Source organism: Impatiens glandulifera, chromosome 8, assembly GCF_907164915.1.
Source record: "Impatiens glandulifera chromosome 8, dImpGla2.1, whole genome shotgun sequence".
NCBI classification, from domain to species: domain Eukaryota; kingdom Viridiplantae; phylum Streptophyta; class Magnoliopsida; order Ericales; family Balsaminaceae; genus Impatiens; species Impatiens glandulifera.
The window spans coordinates 35,800,842-35,825,081 of NC_061869.1; positions in this window are offsets into that span (position 1 = coordinate 35,800,842).

Consider the following 24,240-nt stretch of genomic DNA (forward strand, 5'->3'; position numbering starts at 1 on the left):
CACATTTCATTAGAAAACTCATTTCTTTCTTTTAAATTTGAAAAAAATCTCTTCCCGATACTCAAATGGTGCTGAAATGCAGTTGTACCAGTCACATTGGTATGTGCAGCATCTAAGCCAGAGGACTTTTTCAAACCCTACCTCTTTCCTACATTTGTTGCATCTCAATCCTCTCGTACATTCAAAAATCAGGTACTATGGTGTTGTAAATCTAAACAACTCTAAGTTGAGAGTTCATTAAAGCTAAAATAATGTATGTTTTGGTGTTGGTTTTAAGGTGATTCTTATCGATGATCAATTCCCTGTGTCTAGACTTAACACTATAAGCAATGAAAATATTATTCTTGAATAAACTAGATCAACTCTTTCTCTTGACAGGCTATATATTATCACTCTCCTAAAACACACACTTTGTTTGAACTTGGGTTGTTTTCAAATAACCTCATTTGATTTAGGTTGTGATATTTATGACTTTATTTGAGTAAAAAACTCTATACCTGACCCATAGAAATATATAATGAGTATATTTACTTTATAAGAATATAATTAAAAAGAGGAAGAACTCATGGCAAGATGGAGTTGTTTGTGTACTAATTATCCTATCCATACTAGTTCAAACTATATACATACAAGTTCCAAACCAAAGATCAAATTGGAACTTACACATACTTTCCTTGAACCTTAGTTAGTTTTGCAATTTATTATAGTTTTTCAATTTATTACATCTGAATTGAAATGAAATCTTCAATTAATAATGAATAATAATAAATGACCAGATAATGTTTCCTCCTTTTCGAACACTAACAAGACCAAGTTGCATGAATGTGACGAAAAAGAAAATCAAGAAGCAAGAACAAGAACAAGAACTTTTTCTCAAGGATAGATGTTGGTGTCATTCTATTTAATCAATAAAGCTGTTGTTACAAGGAAAGTTGGATAGTGTATAATCTTCAAATAACAACATCTTCTAGATTATCTTGCACGGTATATTATTTAATTTATTTTAACAATTAGTTGTAAATGAAATTTAATGTACTTTTGGATTTAAATTAAATGATATTGTTATAAATAAATTAAATATTTGAATACATTATTATAAATTTAACAAATTTGATTATATATATTTTTTTATTGTTTTAAAAGAATAAGTAATTTGACCAAATAATATAATTCAAAATCACTTATAGCAACAGTAATTAATTACTGTCGCGAACACAGAGCTACAGTATTTGAATTCAGTCGCCAAAAATTAGCTACGGAAGCAATAGCGACACATGGCTACAGGCTCCAACACTGTCGTTGTTGACTTTTAGCGACAGTGAAACAATGAATAAAACAGGAATTACCGTCGCTGTTGGTTCCTTTTTTACTAGTGATACTTAGTTTAATTGCGGTCACACCATCAAACGTATCAATTATGGTTAAAATTTTATGTTTTGTAAAATGAATTTGTTGTATAATTGTATTATAATTATTTTGAGAATTAACTAAATCCGTTAAGCCGATTATATCGACTGAACAAATCTTTTAACTAACAAAATAGAACCGACCAATAAATTTACACTGACCATTTAAGATTTTTTCAAACCGATTTCAATTATTTAGTTTTGCATTTCGGTGTACTAACCAACTTTAACCCTTAGTTACCCTATCCTCTTTTTGAAAAAAATAATCATAAATCTTAAAATAGAAAAGGAGTAACTAATTAAATTTTGAAGGAAGAACTCTCAAATGTTATAAATTTATGTCTAAGAGCTTGTTTGATGGTGGGGGACTTTTATTTGATTTAAATATATATATATATATGATCTAATATATTTTTTTTGAATATTTAATTGTTTAAATTATTATAAATTTTTTATTTATTTAAATTTTAATAAAAATAAAATAAGTGTATTTAAATATTTTGATTGATAAATTGGATAAAGGAATGATTGAAACATAAAGTAATATAAAATTTATGATTTTTAATATAAAAGAACTCACAATCAAAGTAACTTTTAAAGCTTGTTTAATCATAGTATTTTTTTTCTAAATTTATTTTTAGTTTCTATACACATTTAGAATGTATTTTAATTATTAAATCATTTATTCATTAATATCAAAATAATTTTACTTTAATTTAAATTTTAAGAGAAAACAAATATTTTAATAATTTGTTTAAAAAAACAAATAAATTTTATTTTATCGAATATTAGAACTTTAAGTTTGTATGCAAAACTCATTAAAAGATATTAAAAACCTAAGTCTGGTTCGATTTTGAGTTATTCAAATAACAAAAAAAAAAAAAAAAAATAAATATAACTTTAATTTCTATTTAATCTATTAAATCAATCCATTCATTAATTAAAATATTAAAATACCTTACATTTTAAATTATTATTTATTTTATTTGTATATATTTATACTCTCTTTAAGTCCTTCAACAAAAACACATTTTCACATCTTTAAAATTATAATTTATTATTATTTATTTTTTCTTCCCTAAAAACTTGTTCTTGAAAATCATGAAAGAAAAAAAAATATAATAATTTTTAGAAGATAATTATTTTTTGATAAAAAATTTATGTATTAATATATATATATATATATATTAATATATATTAATATATATATATATATATATAATAATTTAGAATAAAATATATTTTAGTATTATGTATTTTGATTAATAAATTAAGTGATATAATTAATAAAAAATCAATAAAATAATGTTTAATTTGATTAAAGTTATTTTAATATCCCGAACAAACCAGGGTTAAACAATTTCAATAAACCAAACCTGTTATAGGCTTAAGATAAATGTAGGCTATGTAGCCGTTACACATAATAAAACATTAAAGCCCATAAGATATATGATCTTCTATGTGACGTACTCGAATCAAGTATTCAAGAACCAATTCCTGTTCTACCCACCTTTTAAACAACTTTTCTCAAACTACCCACCTTTCTGTTCATTTTCCAAACTACCCACCTTTCTCTCTCTAAATCATTAATTATCTTTTTAATTACACATTTTCCACACTAATTCACTAATTACTCTATTTTAAAAATATATATAATTAAAATTAATAATACATATATTATATAAAATATATTACAATAATATTAAAATAATATATATATATTATTTTTACTTATTTTTATAAATATAATATATAATTAAAAATAAATATTATAAATTAAATAATTTAAAATAATATTATAAACTAAAATAAAATATATTACCTACACCTTTAATATTATATATTAAAATAAAATATATTATATTATATAATTATTAAAATAACACATATGTTACATAAATATTAAAATAATACATAATACTTGATTTTATAAATATAATATATATAATTAAAACTAAATATATTAAATTAAATAATTAAAATAAATATTATAAACTAAAATAAAATAAAATAAATTAACTGAACTTTAAAATATTTATAAAAGTAATCAATTTAAAAAATCTTAAAATAAAATAAATTATATAAATTTTAAAATATTTATAATATTTTACACATTTACGTAAAATATAAGTCTTATTTTAGTATTTATGTAATATATGTATTATTTTAATATTTATATAATATAATATATTTTATTTTAATATATAATATTAAAATTTTATGTAATATATGTATTATTTTAATATTTATATAATATAATATATTTTATTTTAATATATAATATTAAAATTTTATGTAATGTGTGTTATTTTAATATTTATGTAATATATGTGTTATTTTAATATATAATATTAGAAGTTTATGTTATGTATTTTATTTTATTGTATAATATTTATTTAAATTATTTAATTTATAATGTTTAATTTTAATTATATGTTATATTTATATATATATATATATATATATATTATTTTAATATTAATGTAATATATTTTATTTAATAAATGTATTATTAATTTAATTATATATATTTATATTTATAAAATAGAGTAGTTAGTGGATTAATGTGGAAAATGTGTAATTAAAAGAATAATTAATGATTTAGAGAGAGAAATGTGGGTAGTTTGGAAAAGTGAATGAAAATGTGGGTAGTTTGAGAAAAATTGTTTGAAAGGTAGGTAGGACAGGAATTGGTTCAGCATTCAACGTAAGTTGGGACCCGACAAGCCGACAATAATAATTAATGCTAAATTATTAAATAATTTTTAGATTACGTATGGCTCTAGACCTCTAGTATAAGCTATGTTTAAGGTTTATTTTGGGTACATACATGGACCGTTCGTAAGGTTTGTTTGATTTTAATCATTTTGAATATGTATATATATTATAAAATTTTAATATATGTTTAAGCAAGATCTTATTTGAAATTTATTTTGTGAACTTTCAACAAATTATTAAACATTTTTAATATTTAATATTATAAAAACAATATTTTAAAATTTAAATTATTAAGTTAAATTATTTAATCAAATAAATTATCAATTATAAGGCCTTGTTAGGTTTTATTATTTTATTCTAAAAATTGAACTATAATTAAATATTATCTCATTGTTTTCTCACCAATCATGTTATTAAATTTATTAATTAAAATGGTAACATACTCTTTATTTATATATATATATATATATATATATATATATATATATATATATATATATATATATATATATATATACCTTTTAATTCTTTAAAAAAAAAAGAAAACATTTCTGAAAATCAAAATCACTCAATGTTTTTAAATAAAATAAAATATTATAACTAAACAAGCTATATATATAAATAAATAAATAAACAGTGTTTTTCAAATAAATATATTATCGTATTACAACACACCACCTATTTGGTTAGAGTAAGTAATTTGGGTGGTTAAATTGCGAGTTTACCTGCTATAAAATTTAAAACTGTTAAATATTTAAAATATGATTAAAAATAACAATATAAATACTAACATTTTCACTAATTAAATTAATAAAATTTATATTTTAATATTAATAAAATTTTTGATAAATTTATAATATTTAATTTCTTTATTATATATATATATATATATATATATATATATATATATATATATAAACAGTTATTTTCAAACCGCTATTTTGTTGTATCACACCATACAACCTATTTGGTTAGAATAAGTAAGCCTGATAGTTAAATTACGAGTTTATCTGTCCAAAATATTAAAAAAGTATTTATATTTTAAAATTAATATAAAATTTGATAAATTTATAATATTTAATATATATAATTTTAATTTCTTTATAACATATAAACACAATTTTATTAAATAAGTGAGATCTCGCTCTACAATGTTTAAATTTAAACAAATTAATTAATATTTACTGAATATTTTTTACTAGAAATCATTAAATTGTGCACCATTTTGTTTTCAATTTCAAGTATGAGCAGACCATTAGATAATGGTCCACCTCCATATCAATATGGATTGCTTGTATTATTAAAGTATTAATTAAAATATAGTAATATTTAAATGATCTGAATAAAATAATATATGTATATATATAACCTAACATAACATGTTTTAAAATAAAATATATGAAATGATATCTTATAGGTACTATTTTATTTAAAAAAAAAAGAAAATTGGATGAAATAACTCTAAAGATAACCTTATTTGACTTTTTGACTAGCGCATAAAACTAAATGCGCTGGTGACACTTTTTTTTGGACGATTTTATCCCTTCGCGAGACACAACTACAATTGCGTGACGCAACCGAAACCTTATAAAATTCAATATTTTTTTCATTTGTTGCTTCATTTTCTCTCTCTTCTCGGTCTTCTCCGCTCTAATTCCTAATGGCGGAGAAGACTTTCTTTTCTTTTCATCGGAGAAGAACTCATAACACAATTCCAAACAACTTCCAACGGCGTAGAACGACGAAAAACTTCCAACGGCGAACTGCGAAGCCCCAACGGCCAACGACGACGACGAAAGATAAAATTACCATTATTTTCGTTTATAGATCAATGTTTCGTGTTTATTTCGTTTATAAATGTATGTTTTGTGTTTATTTCGTTTATAGAATGACCTTGATTTATTGATTCACCTTGATTCGCCTAATTGATTAAATGCAGATGTTGATGGGCTCTCATGTTGGTTGCATCACGCGGCTGCGTCACACGGTTGCGTCATGCAGTTGCGTCACGCAGTTGCGGTTGTGACACTTAGTTGACACGTGTCAAATTTTATTTCATATTTCTTGGGTTTTATTTGAAAGCGGGTTATAATTTATTTCATATTTCTCTCTCGCACCGGCCGACTCTTCCTGCTTTCTCTCTCTCGCACCTGCCTCGACGACTCTTCCTTCTCGTCTTCTCGTTCATTCATCGACTTCATCATTAATCAGGTTAGTGTTAGTTTTGTTAGTTTTTGTTTTTGGGTTTAACTTTATTGCGTCTTGCGAATGGTTTATAGTTTATGTTAGGGTTTATGGTTGCGTCTTGTGAATGATTTATGTTAGGGTTTAGGTTGCGTCTCGCGGTTGCGGTTGCTTCTCGCGATTGACGGTTGTTTCTATTGATTGATGGTTGCTTCTCGTTTGTTTATATTTGTTATAAAAGGTTTTCACCAACAATGTTGTTTTTGTTTTCCCTTTTATATATGGCCGACTCCATCGATCTTGATTTTCCTGGTAGGATTTCTTGAAAATCTATCCAAGCCCTAAAAAAATAGTTGATAGGTTTGAAAAGATGGATCTTATGGAGAGGGCTCTTAATTGCCAATTTCAGTATTTATTCAAAGGAATCCCGGACTTGTTGTTTTCAAGAACAATTCTACATTATATGTTGCTTCAGAAGGTTAAGTCCAATTTGAATAGGATGATTTTCAACTTGAATGGGGGAGGAACTGGCTTTTTGTTATGAAAGAGCATGCCTTGATTACAGGCCTCAAATTCGACAAATTGCCTGAATTCAAAGATTAATGTCAAGGTTGTCCACCATTGCTGATAAAATATTTAAAAAGGAATATGACAGTTCGAATGAACGAGATGGAAGCTTGTTTTATGACATGCACTAAGAAGGAAGTTGCATGAAGATGGGGATGATATGTCTGATTTTCCAGTACCTCTTTTCATTTGACCCAAGGCGGATTCTAAATGTATTAATCCATATGGTGGAAGATGTTGAAACTTTCCTCCGATTTCCATGGGGAAAGATGTCCTTTAGAGTCACCATGAAAGGTCTTAACCAGGACATGAAACACCACATGTTCTTATATATGTCCAAGATGGAAACTAGAGTTATTAATACTTTTTCTTATAACGTTTATGGGTTTGCACTAGCACTACAAGTGTGGACCTAAGAGATTATACAAAGCTTTGTCCCTAGATTCTCCATAAGGAAGAAGCTTGATGGCCCTTTACACCCAAAGATACTATTGTATCAATCCAAAAGGAATAACACCATTCAAGAGGTACATTCTACCCTTTATAGCACTGTGTTGTCTACGATCGAATAGTGCTCCACGAAGAAGAGATTGTACAGTGAGGAGGATTTTGAACAAATTGAAAATTCATTCGATGATTTGTTTGAGGGAGTTACTGAAGGGGGGGGGGGGGGGGGGGGGAGAAAGAGAAAGGCTGAAGAGGAATCAGATGAAGATGAAGATGAAGATGTTGATAAATATCAAGATGAAGAACCTACTACTGTCCAACCTCTTAAGAGGAAGAGAAAGCTTAACTATGATGTAACTCCTAACAAAGCAGCCAAATTACCGAATCTCAAACATCTTAGATAAATTGAGCATGAGTGTTGTTGGTTGAATTTCCGAATCTCAAACATCTCAGATAAATTACCTTTCACAGCACGCAATCTCCACTTGCATGTCTCATCCAAATATTTCACATACCAAAGATGTTTTAGTGACTTCACCACTTTGGATTCAAAATGATTAGTCATCGCATATTTATATAGCCTCAGTTGAAGTTCTTTTTTTATTATCAAACAACGCACCAACTTCCAATATGGTTTCACTAGTTAATGTCATCGCAAATGAGGGGTCTGTCGAGTCTGTGGATGGTGTAATCATTGATGCTCTTGCCCTAGATAGTGTATCCATTGATGCTCTTGCACTAGATGGTGTACTCATTGATGCTCTTGCACTAGATGATGTATCCATTGATGCTCTTGCACTAGATGGTGTAGGTATTGATGATCGGTGCAACACTAATAGTAGCTTGCAAGTCACTAACCCGTTCATAATTAAAGTCACTAATTCGTTCATAATAAATCAGTTCATGATGAGCCCATTCATCTTCTCCTCTTCCTCCTTCATCAATAACAACATAGGAAGTTTTGGCGAAACATCATAAATGACTTCAATCACTAAATCATATGTAGACTTTTGCACGTTAATCTTCTGATAGATGATATCAACTAATTCGGCAAATATAGTATTTTGGGGTATATCTAAAGTTTTGCATGATTTTGCACAGAAAGACCTAGCACCATTAGTTGCAATTTTCCACTCTCCATTATACACAACAAATACTTCAGCAAATACTCAAGCTGCAATTGAAAACAATAATACTATCAATCGCGGGACGCAACCGTACCATTGAAATGCAATTACTAACTATTAATGGTCTTGTCGCGAGACGCACCCGCGAGATGCATCCGCAAGACGCAACCGGAATCGCGTGACACAACTGGAATCAACCGCAACGGAGACATTTATACCAATCATTCGCAAAGCCTAAACCTAACAAACAATGCGTTCAAAGAAAGAAATAAACAACAAGAGAAGGACAAAGGAAGCATACCAGTATCGGACATCATGGTTGCCTGCATTCGCTGGGATTCTGATGTCGGGGGTTAGTCTTATTTTTAGACAGGAGGAAAAGGGAGATGACCGTGAAGAGAGAGAACAAGGAAGAAAGAAAAGAAAATGGGAAGAAAGACACATTTTTAATTAAATAGCAAGAGTATTGTGAACTTTTCACAATGCACCTAGTTGTGTCTCGTAATGAGAGCATTTTCGTTCAAAAAAAATATGTCATCAACACATTTAATTTTATGCACTGGTTAAAGTGTCAAATAAAGTGATTTTTAGGACCATTTCATCAAATTCTCAAAAAAAAATTGTAATAATTTCACATATCCCAAACCAAATAGACCCTAAAGAGTCTCCTAAATTATTCGAACAAAAATAACCCAACAAGGGCAACTAATCATAATACAATAATTTTATCAACTAAATAAAATTTTCGAAAGCGTGCTTGCTTTAGTAATCGATCATTTCATCTAAGTATCATTTTATCTAAGTATGGGCCCTAAACCAATAGATGTGTGACAGGTGAACGTTTGATGATCTTGATTAGGTGATTTGACTCTCCTATCATAATAATATAATACAATTAAAACAAATAAATACCTTAATTTTGGATGGTTGATAAAATCTGAATTATACAAGAGTTCATTAAATCTTGGATTTAATTTGGTAAGATTTTTTTTGTGATTAGGTGATTAACTGTTTGATAAAGAAATAACTATTAAAATTTTTGTAATATAAATTACTGAAATATTTTTGTATTTAAAATTTAAATAAAATAAAAGTAAAGTATAAGTATTTTAATTTTTTTTTATTGATAAATGAATTAATTTATAGGTTAAAATAATAACAAATAAAATAATAATTTTTAAAAACATAAAATTATCAGGAAAAACAAAATAATACGACATCAAAATAGTTCCAAGGAAAGTTTGGAATTCAAATATCTTTCAATTATTGATGGAACTATTTTACAAAATTTTCAAAATTGATATTACAGTTTGAATAAATTGTACCATCCATATATCGTACTCCTATTTAACATATTCTCCTAGATTAATTTGATTGCGATATTTTAATATTTAAAAAAATAATACATTCTTATTTCTTAAATTAAAAATAATTTATCAAAAAATTTCTTTTATTTTTTTTTATTATATGTTTTTACTCAATTTTCTTTCTTAAATTTATAAATAACCGACATTATAATAAATCAAACTTTCATATTTAGATTTTAGACTACTAACACCTTATTCAAGAGATGAGATGTACTTATGGTATGGAGAGTGGACAATTCATATGGAATTGGAACAATGAACGTCAACATAATGAATAAATTGAATAGATTCTTTAATGAATGAGGACTTTGAGATTGAGTTATGGTGATGCTAAATCTTATACAAGTTTTCTGATACAATTAAATAACTTGATCATTTATTTTATGAATGATTTTACTCTATTTCAGAGTTTTAATGATTGTTCAAATCATAGTGTTTATTGGCTTGAATTTTGACATTTGTTTTGACTTTTATTAATGATATTTATCTATTTAGTCTTGTGATTTTTTAGCTGAATAATAGTGCTGAATGATTGTAACTTAGATTTTGATTTATTTTTTAAAAAAAATTATATATCATATTATATTTTTTAAATCTATCTAATTACTTAGTTTATCATCAAAATTATAAAAACATATGCGCTCTATATTATAAACTATAAAACAAAATGATATTACAATATTTCAATCAACTACTAATTAAATTAACCAATTTTATCTCAAACAATTAATTTTTTTCAAAAAATCCAACAATAACATCTCAATTCAAAATCAAACAAACTCCAAAAACCGGGACAAGATCCTCTGCTCCCAATTTAGCGTGCTCCCCCTATTCCCTCTCACAAGGGGAGGGACAGTATCGTAAATAAAAGATAAACTTTATTTTTTATTTACGATATTGCCCCTCCCCTTGTGAGAGAGAACATGAGAAGCACGCTAAATTGTGAGTAGAGAATCCCAAGTTTCAAAAACCATGCACTTACAACAAAAAAAAATAAAAAAATCTGTTTTGCAACATATTTGTGTAACAATATATTAATTGCATGTTTTTAATAAATGCAATTCAAATCATAAATATTGCAATAACTCCAAATAAGTATTCAACCAAATAAATTTTTACGTAAAATAAAATCTAAAAATTATATATTGTGTTAGTATCAGTACTACCAATAGAGACTAAGGTCTGATTATTGTTAATAGCTTATGATAAACGATTCGATAGTAATCCTGTGAGAGATTAATATTTGTTTCTATTATTCACAAATCATTCGAACTCTTGAGCATCTATTTGTAGTAGAAGGACATCAATGATCGAATCTTCTTCATGGACACGTGGCAAACATCCATTGGAATGCCTCCCATAGTACCAAAATTCTACAGACTATAAGCAAAGGGATCGTGACTGTACCGAAATGGTAGTGCGCCGAATATCCTTCTGAAATTGTCTTGTACTAGATAAACCATTGGAATAACATATGTATACGTGGCGTTCGTAAATTGTATACGATTAAATGACTTGTTAGACTGCACAAAAGTGAGTGGAGAAGGAGCAGTAGACAACTAGTTGATCGTGGTTATATGCTAACTTCAGACGACTACTGAAGCAAGGCATTAAACGTGCTCCATTAGACTATCAAGTCTAATGGAGTTAGACGTCCTTGTTTAACTGCGCGTTCCATTAGACCACCAAGTCTAATAGAGTTAGACGTCCTCGTCTAACTACGTATTCCATTAGACTACCAAGTCTAATGGAGTTAGATGTCAACGTCTAACTACGCATCCCATTAGACTACCACGTCTAATAGAGTTAAAATACAACGTCTAACTACGTATCACATTAGACCACCAAGTGTAATGGAGTTAGACGTCCTCGTTTAACTTCGCATCCCATTAGACTACAACGTCTAATGGATTTAGACTACAACGTCTAACTATATATCACATTAGACTATCAAGTCTAATGGAGTTAGACGTCCACGTCTAACTACGCATCCCATTAGACTACCACGTCTAACTTCGCATCCCATTAGACTACCACGTCTAATTGAGTTAGACATCAACGTCTAACTTCGTCTAATTAGCCTGCTTAGACCACGTCTAAGTTAGCATAGTCTAATGCACCTGCACAAAACCAAATAGACAACTTAGCTTTGTTTTATTTAAACATCTGTCTTTTTTCACAACTAAACATTATCAAAATTCTGTTGTAACTGTTGTTTTTGGCACAATTAGAATCCCACATCGGAAGATGATGGGAGTGAAAGAAGTTTCTTAGTATATAAAAGAAACTATATTCACAATTAGCAGAAATCCCACATCGGAAGATGATGGGAGTTGGGGAAGTTTCTTAGTGTATAAAAGAAACTCTCCCCTCTTTGGTTTATGGCACCCAAAATTTGTATCTCTTCTTCCTTATTAATTGATAGCCTTAGTGCTCGGAGACGTAGGCAATATTTTGGCCGAACTCCGTTATCAAATTCTGTTAGTGTGTTTATTATTTTGTTTTCTTCTTTCGTGGTTCTGTCAGGGTTTTCCCCAACAAGTGGTATCAGAGCCGAAGGTTCGTCCTTGGCATGGTGGAGTCTTCAAAAGGGGCGTCAACTCCTTCGTCATTCTGGACGAGGACACCGATGTCGAATTTGATGTTTGCGGTGGAGATCTTTGATGGAACTGGGCATTTCGGCATGTGGCAAGGTGAGGTTCTAGATTGTCTTTTTCAGCAGGGTCTAGATGTTGCTATTGAGGTCGGAAAGCCAGATGGTATAGAAGAAAAAGAGTGGAGTATCATGAATCGGTTGGCGTGCGGAACAATTCGGTCGTGCCTGTCTAGAGAGCAGAAGTATGCTGTGAAGAATGAAACTTCTGCACAGAAACTATGGCAAGCATTGGAGGACAAGTTTCTGAAGAAGAGTGGTCAGAATAAGCTCCTTATGAAGAAGTGACTGTTCCGGTTTGAATACCAATCAGGTACTACGATGAATGAGCATATAACTAAGTTTAATTAGTTAGTAGCGGATTTGTTAAACCTTGACGTTAGGTTTGAGGATGAAGATTTGGCTTTGATGTTGCTATCGTCCCTTCCTGATGAATTTGAACACTTAGAAACAACGTTACTTCATGGGAAGGGAAATGTTTCTCTTGATGCTGTAAGTTCTGCTTTATATAGTCATGAATTGAGAAAGCAGGATAAAAGGAAAAGCAAAGTAGGGACAGCAGATGAAGCATTGATGGTCAGGGGCCGTCAGCAGAGCAAATCAAAAGGGAAAGGAAGAAGATCTGAAAGTAGAGTTGCCAAAGATGAATGTGCTTTCTGTCGTGAGAAAGGACATTGGAAGATTAACTGCCCAAAGTTGAAGAAGAAAGAGAAAGATTCTGAAGATGCGAATGTTGCAGAAAACAAAGGTGATGCAGATTCAGAATACTCTTTATCGATGTCACACACAACATCACATCCTAATGCGTGGATATTGGACTCAGCCTGCACTTATCATATGACACCAGTTCGAAAGTGGTTCTTTGACTTTAAGGAGCTAGATGGTGGAGTTGTTTACATGGGAGATGCTAATACATGTAAAATAAAGGGGATAGGTTCAATCAAGCTGAGGAATGATGACGGATCCACCAGAATTATTAAAGATGTTCGGTACATACCGAATATGAAAAAGAATCTCATTTCTTTGGGGGCCTTGGAGTCGAAAGGCCTACATGTGAAATTGAAAAATGGAGTTCTTAAGGTAATATCTGGAGCGCTAGTGATGTTGAAAGCTATCAGGAAGAGTAATAATTTGTATTACTATCAAGGTAGTACAGTTAATGGGACATCATGTGTATCAACTTCCGGGAGCAGTAAGGAATTAGAGGCAACAAAGTTATGGCATATGCGATTGGGGCACGCTGGTGAGAAATCTATGCAAACTCTTGTCAAGCAAGGATTATTGAAAGGTACAAAAGTTTGTAAGTTAGATTTTTGTGAACATTGTATTCTGGGAAAACAAAGGCGAGTAAAATTTGGCACTGCTATGCATAATACCAAGGGTATTTTGGATTATGTGCACTCAGATGTCTGGGGACCTGCCAAGACTCCTTCTCTTGGAGGTAGACATTATTTTGTTACTTTTATTGATGATTTTTCCAGAAGAGTTTGGGTGTTTACTATGAAGAACAAAGATGAAGTGTTTGAGATTTTTCTTAAATGAAAAACTCAAGTTGAAGACGAGACAGGAAGAAAGATCAAAGTTCTCCGGACTGATAACGGTGGAGAATACAAGTTTGATCCATTCCAGAAGGTATGCCAAGAGTGTGGCATAGTTCGACACTTCACAGTCAGAAAAACACCACAGCAGAATGGAGTATCGGAACGTATGAACAAGACATTGGTGGAGAAAGTTCGATGTATGTTGTCTAATGCTGGGTTAGACAGGAAATTTTGGGCAGAAGCTGTGTCATACGCTCAACATTTGGTAAATCGCCTACCATCATCTGCACTTGGTGGCAAGACTCCATTAGAGGTATGGTCTGGAAAACCTGCAACTGATTATGATTGTTTGCATATTTTTGGTTCTATTGCATATTATCATGGAGTTGAATCAAATTTGGATCCACGAGGAAAGAAGGCTCTTTTTATGGGATTTACTACAGGAGTTAAAGAGTATCGCCTCTAGTGTTTGGATGCAAAGAAAACCATTATCAGAAGAGATGTTACTTTTGATGATTATTCAATGTTGAATAAGGTAACACCAAACAAGATTGATTGTACTCCGCAACAGGTGGAGTTTGAGCAGATAAAGATAAGCCCAACTAGAAGTGACTCTCCGACGACAGACGAAGAGTTAAATGAGGAAGAGGTTCTGACCCAAGAACCTTCAGAACAAAGTGAATCAATTGCTGTGAATAGGCCAAGACGAGTTATTCAAAAACCAGGTCGGTTTGTTGACATGGCGGCCTATGCACTTCTAGTCGTAGATGATGTTCCATCAACTTTTCCAGATGTCAGTCGAAATACTGAAAATGGAAAAAGGAGAGGTGTTATGGAAGATGAAATGCAATCTATTCAGAAGAATGAGACATGCAAGTTGAAGCATCTACGAAAAGAGAAGAAGGTTATTTGTTGTAAATGGATCTTTGCTAAGAAAGAAGAATTTCCTGAAAAAAAATTTGATGTTCGCTACAAGGAAAAATTGGTAGTTAAAGACTACGCTCAGAAGGAAGGAGGTGATTATAATGAGGTACTTTTTCCTGTTGTTAAACACTCTTCCATTAGAATTTTGTTGGCCTTGGTAGCGAAGATGAATTTGGAGCTAGCTCAACCAGATGTGAAGACCGCAGACATACACGGTCATTTGAATGAGGAAATCAACATTTATCAACCAGATGGATTCAAAGTTGCTGATAAAGAAAATTGGGTTTGTAAGTTGAACAGATCATTGTACAGGTTGAAGCAATCGTCGAGACAATGGTACAAGCGACTTGACAAGTTTATGATGGAGCACAGGTACACAAGAAGCAGATTCAGTTCATGTGTGTATTTGCGCAAGTTGCAAGATGAGTCTTATATCTATTTACTCTTGTACGTTGATGATATGTTGATAGCATCAAAGAGCCAATATGAAGTTGACAAATTGAAGGCTCAATTGGGTAAAGAGTTCGAGATGAAAGACATGGGGAAAACCAAATCTAATTGTTTAGATTTGGTAAACATCTTCCGCGTTTGAGTCGGCGCTGAAGAGCGCCAATTGGAAGCACTGAAAGACTATTTTTAATATTGAAGAATTAGTAATTGGATATTGTGCCAAGGTGGAGATTTGTTGTTTTTGGCACAATTAGAATCTCACATCGGAAGATGATGGGAGTGAAAGAAGTTTCTTAGTATATAAAAGAAACTATATTCACAATTAGCAGAAATCCCACATCGGAAGATGATGGGAGTTGGGGAAGTTTCTTAGTGTATAAAAGAAACTCTCCCCTCTTTGGTTTATGGCACCCAAAATTTGTATCTCTTCTTCCTTATTAATTGATAGCCTTAGTGCTCGGAGACGTAGGCAATATTTTGGCCGAACTCCGTTATCAAATTCTGTTAGTGTGTTTATTATTTTGTTTTCTTCTTTCGTGGTTCTGTCAGGGTTTTCCCCAACAGTAACATCATCAAGATTCTATTCTAAACATTATCGAAATTCTGTTGTTTAATGTTTCATAGCTTTTGACTTCTAAGTTAATTACTTCTCACTTAATTAACTCTTTTCTTTATTTTGTTTTTACTTTTTCCCAACATATTGCAAAATGCAAAATAAAAGTTAAAAAATTTAATATTTTTTTCTAAATTTTTATATATATACAAATATAGTATACAATAAACCAAAAAACAATGCTAATAATATCACTTAAATTTTATAACTTCAATGTTTGCAAATTATTTAGTAACAAACTATATTTCTATTATTTATTATAGCATATAATATATAAACAAAACTGTTAAAGTTGTAAGATTATGTAGGAAGTAAATGTGATAATTTTGATAAATAAATTTGTAATATATATTGCATTAACATATAAATAATCTTTTCATAACTAGTTCTACAATTCTATGATAAATTATTATTACAAACTAAATTAGAATTATATTTAATAGTTTTTAAAATATTGTTCGAAATTTTTGTAATCTATTCACAATATGTTTTGCATCAAACTATATAACTTTTGTACTTAATTAGTTGTTTTTCAAATATTAATAAACCTTAAAGGCAAAATTAGTTGATTTGTTTATTAAATTCATTCAACTTGTTTTCCGTTTCAACATAATTTCGGCCAACCACCATAATCTTTCGTCTCCCTTATGCCATTTATTCATTTTCCCATTTATTTCTCGTTAATTTTTTTTAATCTCTTTATTTTCCATTCTTAAAAAATATTTTAAAACGATTCATAGTCGGTCTATATTAACTCGTTTTCTTTCTTTTAGCACTCCTAGCAAGTTCATTCCATTTGATACTAAGCAACAAATAAGCTCCCATGCATAACGTAACCTTCGACGAGAAATACATTGTTTGACAATAATGACACCCCAACCGAGCTGGAAAAGGTCAAGATAGAGCTTTCTTAATCTAGATCTAAAATCAAAACTCTACAATATTAGATGGAGGCATGTTCCTATCGTAGTCCCTTATAACTATTGAAAATCCCACTTCATATCATCAAATGTTTATTCTCCTTGATAATATGAGAATAATCAATCAAATAACCATCTGCGTCATCCAAAAAATGACGACGAAGATATTCTATGTAGGTAGAAGTTTGATTCTTTATGCTTAATATAAACTATATATATAACATTATCTGAGAGCTTTGAACACTATTTTATTATTGTTTACTATTTTGTTAGATTAAAGAGATGCTTTTGGTAGATAATTTAATGCTTTTGGTAGATAATAACTTGATAAACTTTGTGATGGATAAATTGACAATGAAATCAAATTAAACAAGAATGGATGAACTAGAATACTCAAATGGAAACAAGAAAATGACGAACAATAACTAAAGATGTGTTGGCTTATTTAAGTTTTTTTATTGTTTAAGAATAAAAGTTAAGAATAACAATGCTTTTATTGTTTTTTGATTTTGGTTATTGGAATCTTATTTTTAAAACATAATTTGATTATCATTTTATAATATTTATGCATTATGTTTTTGGTTCAAGGTTTGTTATATTAAATTATTGTTAACAAAGAAAAATTGCATTTTGGTTAATGTTGAGTGTGTAACCAATATTGCATTAAATCATATTCACATTGCAATAGTTTTAACCATTTTTCTATAAAAGTTATTGTGAATAAGTTTAAGATCGGATAACTTTCATGGTAAATACTTTTCTACTCTTAGGTAGAAATCCCCTACATGATAGTGCAATACTTTTTGCAATAATTCATCTTCAACGTCAAATTGCATATGTAATTGTGTAAATGTCTATTGTTGAGAAATCTATTGCGGATCGATTAAAATTTATCGTAAATAATTTCAACTCTCAGGAATAAATCCCCTATTTGAGTGTGCAATATTTGAAATAACTCTTCTTCATCGCCATATTGTAGTAGTATTTACAATTGCGCAAATGTCTATTATTGCGAAACCTATTGCGAATCGAATGATATTTTTTGTAAACACTTTTCAACTATTAGGTAGAAATCTCATATTTGAGAGTTTAATACTATTTGCAATAATTCTTCTTCATGGACACATTATAGTAATATTTTCAATTAAGTAAATCTTTAGTGTTAAGAAATCTATTGCATATATATATATATATTTTTTTTTAATAATTTTTAACTCTTGGGTAGAAATCACTTGTTTGAGAGTGCAATACTATTTGCAATAATTCTTCTTTATCGCCAAATTATAGTAATGCTTATAATTTATAAATATCTAGTAGTGTGAAATCTGTTGTGGATCAAATAATATTTTTGGTGAATAATTTTCAACTCTCAAATAAAAATCTCCTATTTGAGAGTGTAACTATATTTAATTAAGCATTGTGTATTATGCAACTGCAATACAATTTACAACATCACATATGATCATTGTTAGTGATATTATTGAAGATCGAATGACATTTTTTTTTAAATATTTTTCGGCTTTCGAGTATAAATTCCTACTTGAGAGTGCAACTATATTTGCATTAAGTCTTGTGTATCGCGCAATTGCAATAAAATTAAATTGTGGTGTTGCAAATATTATTGTCCATCGAATGATATTTTTTGTAAATATTTTTCAGTTCTTGGGTATAAATCTCCTATTTGAGAGTGAAATTATATTTGCATTAAACCTTGTGTATTATGCAAGTGCAATATAGTTTGTAATATTGCAAATGGTCTGTGTTGCGGATATTATTGTCGATCGAATAACATTTTTTAAAATAATTTTCAACTCTCAAATTAAAATCCCTATTTGAGAATTGCAACTAGATTTACATTATGTAATTCAAATATCATATTTAATATTTTACCTTATTTAACTAGTAACAATATTTGTATTAACTAAATATTTATTATTTCTACCCACCTCCAACAACTTATGTATTTGTTAATTATCCATTATTTACTTTCTTTAATTCATCTTCTATCTCTATATTCTATCTATCATTTTTTCATTTTTATTTATATCGTCTATCACTTTCTTTTAGAGGATCTTCATACTTTGATCAACAACATCAAAAACTTTACAACATTTTACAAAACATCAAGATAAATACAATTATATACTCTATATATAATTTATATATAAATACTTATTATTTTTTATCTTTGATTATATATATAATGCATATTATATATAAATAAAAATGTGCGCTAATCGGGTTTGGATGTATAATAAACAATAAGGATGCATGGAAAAGTTTTAAAAAGGTTTGCAGGAGTTCATTTTATTTTTCACAACTCAACTTGGTTATATATATGGTTAAAATAATCAAATGTTATAACATAAAATGTCGTATGCAAAAGTTTGTTACGTCTCATTTGTGCCAATCATTTGATTAAATATGGATTCATGGAAAACTATTATACTTGGTGAACGTGTTTAAAAACACCAGCCCCGAAGAAACAATTTTTTTGACTTATAAGAAATAAATTTTAAATATAAATATCTCTTCGAAAATTTTGAAATAAAATGAAATCAAATTAGGGAATGGTTTAAAAAATTTTGTGACTAAAGAGTCGCCATCTAATTTTTTTTTTTTAAATTAGAAAAAAAAATTATAAATAGATTTTTTAGGTGTTCGGTGTTTGATTACATGTGAAAAAGAGTCTTTGATAGCTTCTTGCGATTTGTCCGACTCTAAGGTTTTTAGGAAGTGGCCTTGAAATCCGTACTAGCTGTAGTTGTATATTGATATTCGCATTCATCTTTGATGGATCCTTGTTACTATCAATCACTTCCCACTTGAGGTTGATTTTGTTTGCTTTAGTTGTCGATCTGATTTCAACTGATTTTGGTACCACCTTTCATGCACGAGTAGTTAGTGTGATGGACGAAAGAGTAACCTTTTCATTTTCATATTCTCATAGAATAATTCTTCTTTGAGAGCTCTCTTACATTTCTTGTGCTAAGTAGAAATAGTTTTGATTTTGATAAAATCAACACTGATTAGAGAAAGAAGTTCCTCAGTTGGGAGACCATCATCGTCTACTTATAGGGCGATGATACCATGTTTCAGAAGATGAGTTTAATGACATTTTTGGAAAGGAGAGGAAATGAGAATCGAAGGGAAGTTCTTTGAGCTTTCAAGCTTTAGAGAGAGACTAGTAATGGAAGCGTGTTTGAAGATGAAGGTTTGATCCCTTTTTATAGCTTGAGCGGTTGGATGCATTAAATGAGGATATTTTGAAAAATCAGACCATTTATGTCTTGCCATAAATGTTTTGTAAATTTTCAAGAGGATAAAGGCATGTCTAGTCAAATCGGATCAGACATGCTTCTTGAAAATGAATATTTCTGTTTCCAAGAGTGATTTGATTTGGTTTGATACGGCGCATTAAATGTTGGTCATTTACTTTAGGATTTTTGATTTTTTTGACTAAAATGGAAAGAAATGATTTTCATTAATTCAAGGTATCAAACCGGTAGTACAACAAAATTACCGGTTTGGGAAAGGAAAAGAAAGCGAGATGATTTAAACATTGGATGACCCAGCCGCTTGATTCCTCTTTGCCTTAGCTGCTTCCCATCGGTCGATCAGCTCTTGGACTCTCTCCTTAGTAAGCTCGTGCTTTGGATGGAGAGTGATGAAGGGTCCGGAGTGGATATCCAAACTAGCACAAAAACCGCTTAGCTGAGGAGCGTAGCCGGTTTTGTTTGAAAGAAGCATCTTCTTCAGGTTGCTGAAGAAGATCCAGGACCAATTTACCGGTGTCCCAACCGTAACAGCGATCATCATCTCGAAAAGCCTTTGAGTGTAGTAATAGCTTTTCTCTCTGCCCAAAACGGACTTTCCTAGAATCTCACAAAGAAGCTGGTACTTGTGAGAGAGTTGGCTTTTAGCACCCTAGGGTCTAACGGGAATGTCAGAGTTGGAGAACCGATGACACATTTCTTCCATGGTCACCGGAGAGTAGGTTAAATCGGTTACCCCTTCAGTGGGCAAACCGTAGTATTCAGCGAAATCCGTCTCGCTGAATAGAAAAGATTGACCGTAAAGTTGTGCAACGATTATGTCTCGATGCACCTCCTTTGCGGTCTGGAAGAATTCATCGACTACTAGATAGTCGAGAATGAATCTGTTTTCAAGAAATCCTCTTAGCCCGCTTCTTTCAACGGCTAAGAACATTTCTCTGACCTCATGATCTTCGTATTGGTAGATTGAGTTGAAATCAGCCAATATAATTTTCTTTGCTAGAGAGTTGGAGTTCATGTTCTTGAGATAATTTGAGCTCAAGATAGTTTTTGTGAATAGTGAATTTTGTGAAGAGTTGTGAGGATTTAAGGGTGGTATATATAGTCAGGGGTTCGGCTAGATCAATAGGTTAAGCATGCTTAGTGATGTCATTAATTAGTTAATAGGCTTTAACTTGTTGAAGTGTATAATGTTTATTTCCAATGCAAAAACTAATTATGACCAAGATATTCATGATGACAAAAATCTATTGACAAGATGTGAGTCTCCCTCTCTTGATGATGAACACATGTCGTCATCTCGATTGCGGTAGACTGTATTTATTTATTACAGGCTTCATTTCTCAAGGTATGCATGAAAACGCGGTTAGCTGTCTCAAATTAACTGGAAAAGTTCATTCCATCGAAACCAAAGTGCATTTGTACTGAGCGGTTTTCCATGACCGATTTCAGTTGGATATTTTGTTCCGATTGTGAAGAAATGTTGAGTCACATCAACATTTGTTCAACTTTGGATTACATATATCCACTTCTACCAAGTCATTTCAACCGTATAGTAAGTATACACGTGATTTGACATCATGAAGTGATCAGGCATAACCGGAGACTTCCTCCCGGTTAGTATTCTTGAATTTTCAATGGCCTATTTGAATATGGTTTGAGAAGCGAGAGCTTCTCCCTGAACACATATCCCGTTTTTTCATTATTATGTATGTAAGCAGTATGCATGCATGATCATGTATAAGTTGCTTAACATCAGTAATTCCCAGAATATTCCTAAAGTGAGAAATCTTAGCTTCTTGTAGCAGTTTTGTGAAGTTGTCTGCTACTTGTTGCTCGGTCGAGACGTATTCCAACCAGATGTGTTTCTCCTGAACATGTTCCCGAATGAAGTGGTGTCTTATATCAATGTGCTTTATTCTTGATTGCAACACCGGATTGTATGTGATCGCTATCGTGCTGGTGTTGTCACAGAATATTGGTGATTCCTTGGCTTCTACACCAAAGTCCCTTAGTTGTTGTTGGATCCAGAGGAGTTGTGCACAGCAGCTTCTGGCTGCTATATATTCTGCCTCTGCGGTTGATGTTGCAACTGAGGTCTGTTTCTTGCTGCTCCAGGTGACTAACCGGTCATCTAAGAACTGACAGGTTCCACTTGTAATCTTTCTATCGATCTTGCATCCCGCGTAATCAACGTCTGAGTAGCTTATGAGGTTGAAGCTTGAGTCTTTTGGATACCAAAGTCCCACTTCTTGAGTTCCCTTAAGATATTTTAATATTCTTTTGGCCGCAATGTAATGTGATTGCTTTGGATTGGCTTGGAATCTTCTGCATACTCCAACCGCAAACAAAATGACAGATCGGCTGGTTGTTAGGTAAAGCAATGATCCAATCATTCCTCGATATGCTGTGATGTCAACGGCTTGACCATCCCCATCTTTGTCTAACTTTACAGAAGGACTCATAGGTGTAGCTGCCTCAGCGCATGTATCCATTCCAAATTTCTTCAATAACTCGGCTGTGTACTTCGGTTGGCTTATAAAGGTTCCGGCTTCAATTTGCTTAACCTGAAGTCCTAGGAAGAAACTCAGTTCTCCCATCATACTCATTTGAAATCTTTCAGTCATCATCTTTGAAAACTTATCACATAATTTTGGATCGGTTGATCCGAAGATAATATCATCGACATAAATTTGAACGTGTAATATTTGTTCATTTCTCTCAAATTTGAAAAGTGTTTTGTCAACTGAACCTATTGTGAATTTGTGATCAAATAAGAATTGTGTTAATGTATCATACCAGGCTCTTGGAGCCTGTTTCAAACCGTAAAGGGCTTTGTTTAGCCGGTAAACATGGTTTTCGTGTTCTGGATTTTTGAAACCTGGAGGTTGATTAACATATACCTCTTCATTTACTTTACCATTTAGAAAAGCACTTTTAACATCCATTTGAAAAACTTTGATGTTTTTGAAAGCTGCATATGCTAAAAATATTCTGATGGCCTCAAGTCTAGCTACAGGGGCAAATGATTCTTCAAAATCAATAACTTCTTCCTGTTTATAGCCTTGAGCCACTAACTAGGCTTTGTTCCTCGTAACTAAACCGTCTTCATTTAGTTTATTTCTGAATACCCATCGTGTTCCTATAACTAGTTTATTTATCGGTCTAGGGACTATGTACCAGACTTTATTTCTCTCAAACTCGTTTAATTCCTCTTGCATTGCTAGGATCCAATCGGGATCTGACAATACTTCATCCACCTTTTTCGGCTCAATTTGTGATATGAAAGCTGAGTTTTCATAGTGTTCCAAATTTTGTTGCCTAGTTCGGACGGGTGAGGATATGTTACCTATTACTAGTTCAAGAGGATGATTTTTGTTCCTTCTAAGGTTTATCCGAGACGTGTCTATCAAGCTTTCGGTTGGCTGATCAAGGTTAGACTAATCGGTAGGTTGAACAGAGTCAGACCGACCGATTTTTTCAGTCGAAACTGAAGAGCCAACTTTCTGCGGTAAGGCAGCTTGAACAGGCTGAGGTTCAGCATCAACCGCTTGGTCATTGACAAATCGTCTAAAAACCGGAACCTCGTCTTCATTATCAGAATAGATATTGAAATTTTCCATTCTGTTGTGAAGGTCGAAGGGTAATGCAGTGTTTCGTTCAACCGATTCATCAAAAACAACGTGGGCTGTTTCTTCAACTGTTAAAGTCCTAGTATTGTATATCCTGTAGGCTTTACTTACAGCTGAATATCTCAACATTATTCCCTCATCGGATTTAGCATCAAAAGCGGTCAAGTAATTTTTGCCGTTGTTGTGAACAAAACATTTGCTACCAAAAATTCGAAAATACCGTATGTTTGGAATTCAATCATAGTATATTTCAAAAGGAGTTTTGGAAAATCGTTTAGTAACTAAAGATCGGTTTTGAGTATAGCATGCGGTATTGATAGCTTCAGCCCAAAACTTTAGAGCAATGCCCGAATCAGCTATCATTGACTTTGCGGCTTCCTTGAGAGTTCGGTTTCTTCTCTCAGCCAGGCCGTTTT